This window comes from Hyperoodon ampullatus, assembly GCF_949752795.1.
Source record: "Hyperoodon ampullatus genome assembly, chromosome: 8".
NCBI classification, from domain to species: Eukaryota; Metazoa; Chordata; class Mammalia; order Artiodactyla; family Ziphiidae; genus Hyperoodon; species Hyperoodon ampullatus.
The window spans coordinates 72,600,141-72,605,696 of NC_136921.1; the positions used below are offsets into that span (position 1 = coordinate 72,600,141).

The window sequence follows — 5,556 nt, forward strand, 5'->3', positions numbered from 1 at the left end:
TATTTCAGCTCCACAAGTAAACATCCACAAGCATCACAGCATAGCATAGCATAGCATCATAGAGCTCTATTGATGCAAAGAAAACCCCAAATTTTTAGTATAGGCATTTTCAAATATATAGTAGAAAGAATAACATGATGATATCTGTATAAACTCCTAAAGGATTCATTAACTGTTAACATTCTGCCATATTTGTTCTCTCCCATGCTCTTTCTCTCTCTTTAATTCCCACTTTGTAATATAAACACATCAAAAAAGACTATCAGGGCTTCCCTGGTGGTGCAGGGGTTGAGAGTCCACCTGCCGATGCAGGGGACACGGGTTCGTACCCCGGTCCGGGAAGATCCCACATGTTGCAGAGTGGCTGGACCCGTGAGCCATGGCCGCTGAGCCTGCGCGTCTGGAGCCTGTGCTCCGCAGCGGGAGAGGCCACAACACTGAGAGCGCCGTGTACCGCAAAAAAAAAAAAAAAAAAGACTAACCTGTATTTAATAATGAAGAAACAATCCGACTAATCTGATTTTGACATTCAACATGACAACACGCCTGGACTTTTCAAAAATGTCAGTGTCATTAAAGACAATAAAAAGGTGAGAAGTTTGTTCTAGATCAGGGATTGGCAAACTATAAGCCAATGGATAAATGCAGCTTGTTTCTGTACAGCCCACAAGCAGACCATGGTTATAATTTTTAATTGTTGGGGAAAAATCAAAAGAAGAATAACATTTCATGAACCATGAAATGTATATGAAATTCAAATTTCATAGTCCATAAATAAAGTTTTATTGGCACACAACCACACTCATCAGGTTGTCAATGGCTCTTTTTGCTCTGTAACAGCAGAGCTAAGCAGTTGCAATAGAGACTATATGTGGCCCATAAAGCCTAAAATATTTGCTATCTGAGCCTTTAATAAAAAATTTGCCAACTCTTTCTCCAGATTAAAGGAAACTAAAGAAACATAACTTCAGCCAACGAATGAGACTTGGTTGACTCAGGGTAAAAGAAAAAACATTATTTGTACAACAGAAAATTTCAATATGGGTTGAATATTAGATTAATAGCATTGTATCAATGTTAAATGTCTCTGGTCTGGTGCTTGTATAGGAAAATTTCCTTGTTCTCTGTAAATATATGTTGAAATATTAGGGGTGCAGTTTCATGATATCTGCAATATACTTTCAAATGCATCAGAGGGAAAATTGTATGTGTTCGTGTGTATATATATGGAGAGAGAGATAAGTACAATAAAATATAAACAATTAATGGATGTAGGCGAAGGGTATATAGCTGTCCATTGTACTATTTTTTCACCTTCTTGACATTTTTCAAAATAAAAAATATTAAAAGAAAAAAGGTAGACTGGATTTTTTAAATAACCATTCTCTTTTGAGTTTGCAAGGAGACAGAATAAATATTTTCCTAAAATGCATCAGTTCACTCTCTTCCCTGAGGAAACACTTACAATAAAAAGGATTTCCCAGCTCAGTTAAGAAACCTAGGGCCCCTCCTTAATTCCTCTCTTTTCCTTACCCACATGGAATCCACCTTCAAAACTCTACCTTCATAATATATCCAGAGCCTGAGTTCCCCTCCACTGCCACCATCCCAGTTCAATCCACCATCATCCCTCACTCGATGCTGCAAGTCTCCTTGCTGGTCTCTTCATGTCCAAAATCTTCACGTCACTCAATACTCTGTCCAAATTTGTCTCCCCAAAGAGGACTGTCCTGTCCACTCTACCTAAAATAACCAAAACACTACCAGTCACTCTCTATTTCCTTAGCTTGATTTATTTTCCCCACAGTACAACGTTTACATTCCTGGCGTCTGGTGTTTGGCCTTTTCTAACACTCACACATTAGAATGTTAACTCCATGAGGGAAAGAGAATTTTTTAATCATTTATTTTTATACTAGCATATAACCATATATTTTTTGAAGAATACCCAAAGACTTCATTCATTTAACTAATAGTTATGAAATACCTACTCTAAGGGGCACTGTTCTGGTTACTTGGTCCACATTAGTGAACAAAACAAAAATCTGTGCCCGCATGGAGCTTACACCCTATCAGGGAAGAACATACTAGAGTGTGTGGAAGGAGAGGGGTCATGGGGAGGATGCATACATGCTTGTAATACTGGACACATATCTAAGTGACTCTCCAAACCCATCAGCAGGCAAAATGTGCACATTGCAACTCCATTAATGACTATGTCAGCATTAAAGACAGGGGAGTCATTTAAAAAGGAATGCAAGCTGCAGTTGGAAGGAAAGTTTGGAGAGAGAGCGGAAACGGAGGTTAGGAGGCCCAGAGCAAACAGTACTGGGATTGGGAGGCAAGAGAGACTACATTTTCTGGTGGTGGCAAAAATGACAGGAATATAATAGAATTAGCTGGTCTCAGGATTCCACCTGGGCCACTGATACGATGCTCCTTCCATTCCAACATAGACCGCTGTGGTGCAGGAAGCTGAATTTCATCAACAATTTGTGGTGCAGCCTGAATGGCCTTTGCACAAGTGTCTAGTAAGATAGTTGAAGAAGAGTTGTCTTGTGTCTCAACAAAATCAAACCTATGGAGAATTTTATTATATGTAAATTATACCTCAATAAAACTGATATTTTTAGAAAATCTGCCCATAGTGGAGAGAGAAATCACAGTTGGGACAGGGTTCCAGATACCTTTTGGCATTCTTATCCATATCCTATATATTAAAATAGAAACAAATTGGTTATTTATTTCTGTTTATTTGCATTGTAAAACCTTTATCCCTAACAGTTTGCTTCCAGTGTAAAGAAGTTCAAGACTCCATAAGCCAGTGTTTGAGAGATTTCAGTGTCCCTGAGTGGGAGCTGCTTGGGGCAGGGGGGTTCACTTCTGGATTGGAAAAGATATAAAGACAGTCCCGACTTATGATGGCTAGACTTTATGATTTTTTGACCACGATGGTGCCAAAGCAATATGCATTCAGTAGAAGCTTTGAATTGTGAATTTTAATCTTTTCTTGGGCTACTGATACGTAGTACGACACTCTCATGATGCTGGGCAGTGGCAGCTACAGCTCCCAGCCAGCCACGCAATCACAAGGATAAACAATGGATACACTTACAAGCATTCTGTACCCATACAACCGTTCTTTTTCACTTTCAGTATTCAGTAAGTTACATGAGATATTCAGCACTTTATTATAAAATAGGCTTTGTGTTAGATGATTTTTTTTTCAATTTGAAAGCAGTCACTGTTTATTAACTGACCAGATTACAAAAATACTCATGGTAGATACCTTAGTTCATCCTTCTTATAAGTCTGTTGATCTGGTCTTCCCTGTTGCCAGCATCTCCACCTTCTACAAAATGAGTAGTCTTTTTCTTCATTCCACCTCGTGGAGAAGACAATTTGAAGGGCCACAGGAAGTTGTTTGCTTCTTTGAAACGTTTTCCAACAGTATAGATCTCATGAGTCAGATCCTCCATGCAGATAATACCGTATTTGCCAAGAGATCGAGCAATCAACACGTTATCCGTCAGGGCAATTCGCTTCTTGTTGATTTTGCCATAACCACGCTTGTAGATCAATTCATTTACTGACTTCAGGTTTGGGTACCCCCATGCAATGTATGGTTCCACAATTCTCAGCATGTTAATTGAAGTCTTGTTGAGGTTCACAAAGGTGCCATTGAAAATCTGACGGAGGCGAAGAAGCTGCAACACCTTTCGAACCTTTGGGCTCACACCATTGATACCTCTGATCCTGATGACAAATGCCAATTTGGATTCCACAGGTACATAGAAGTTGCCAGCTTTTCTTGCCATCCTAGCCGTTCGAATTTCAGTTCTGTACATCTGCCGGTATTCCTTGTGACAGTGCTTAGCTTTTTCATAGATAAGCTTCCTCCTTGCCTTTCGAAGCATCTTCTGGGCAAATTTCTTTCTCAGGCGCTTGATCTTAAGCTCTGTGAAATTCTTTCACTTTTTCTTAAGGGTTTCTGGCACAGCAGAAACCTTCTTTTTCTTCTCCTCAGCACCTTCCATGGTTCCAGCCGGGAAAGAGGCTGTGTTAGATGATTTTTACCCAACGTACGCTAATGTAAGTGTTCTGAACACTTTTAGGGTAGGCTAGGCTAAGCTATGATGCTCAGTAGGTGTATTAAATACATTTTTGATTGAATGGTATTTTCAGCTTACAATGGGTTTATAAAGACATAATGCCATTGTAAGTCTGGGAAGATGTGTAGTTAGTCTCTCCTTCCCTGGGGGTCTAACCTCCTTTTGTCCTGGGAGACAAATTCAGCCTGAAGCTGCTCAAGATCAATGCACTGTAAACGGTTGGATGTTACAAGTACTCAGCTGACATTACTGTCCTCATTCAGTTACAAATGGTATACCTGGGGCTTCCCTGGTGGCGCAGTGGTTGAGAGTCCGCCTGCCGATGCAGGGGACATGAGTTCGTGCCACTGTCTGGGAAGATCCCACATGCTGCGGAGCGGCTGGGCCTGTGAGCCATGGCCGCTGAGCCTGCGCGTCCAGAGCATGTGCTCCCGAACGGGAGAGGCCACAACAGTGAGAGGCCCGCGTTCCGGAAAAAAAAAAAAAAAAAAAAAAAAAGGTATACCTGGACTTTGAGCAAAGATACCAACCTACCCTTTCCTGTTTCAATAATAACACCTCCTCTCTAATCTGTGGGCCCCAAGATTCTCAGATCTTACTCTGCCTCCCTCATCTCGGCAAGGGTTTCTACCCCACTTCCCTGGCCTGCTCAGTGGTGACAATCCCATCAGTTTGTATCCTACTCCAAATCCTCACCCTACTCCCATTCCCTAGACAATTACAGTCTCTTAGCCCAGAGTTTCTCCTGGCCCTGAACCTGCACCACCACTAGAGACAAAAACAAGTAGAGAAGCTGAACAGAGAGCTGAAAGACCACTCTTGTGGGTGCTTGAAAGTGGACTGATAGAATAACAACAATTTTTTCTCTGGTTTATTGAATCTCTACAGTGTTCCAGATCTTATATTAGATGCTTCACAAACACCTTATTTTGTTGTGAATCTTCTATTCACAACAATCCTAGAATACAAGTATTACTATATCCATACTTACTGAGGAAGTAACTGAAATTCAGAGAAGTTGTTTTGAAATTGGGATGCAAACCCAATTCTAAAAATATACTCTAGATTCTGAAGAATTTAGAAGAGAAAATGCCAAATACTAGGTTTTATTAATTAAAAGGAAAATTAATTTTTATTTGTAGACTCATAATTTATGCCACATTCTGGCCACATTTTTATGCTTAGTTTCCATAGTTGCTTACTCATGGGATGGAATATTATGTTCATACAATTGAAAACAAAATAAAGAAAACATTATTGGAGTTTAAGTGCTGAATGCTGAATTCTGAAATTTGTAGACTAGCAAAATTATGGAATGCTTACAGAACTGATATCTTGCAAGCACTTAGAAAATGGTCGTCATCAAATGCCAACGTGGATTCACTGATAATACTTTACTGTCAATCCATAGAATACAATTGAAGAAATAAATAAATGAATAAAT

General features: G+C 39.8%; 1 pseudogene across 1 annotated transcript; it reads right to left on the reverse strand.

Annotated features, from left to right (window-relative positions):
• Positions 1 to 3,224: 3,224 nt before the first annotated feature.
• LOC307056915 (large ribosomal subunit protein uL30-like) lies at positions 3,225 to 4,046 on the reverse strand (annotated as a pseudogene). The gene has a single exon. The product of its transcript is annotated as a large ribosomal subunit protein uL30-like (transcript).
• Between the last annotated feature and the right edge of the window lie 1,510 nt (positions 4,047 to 5,556).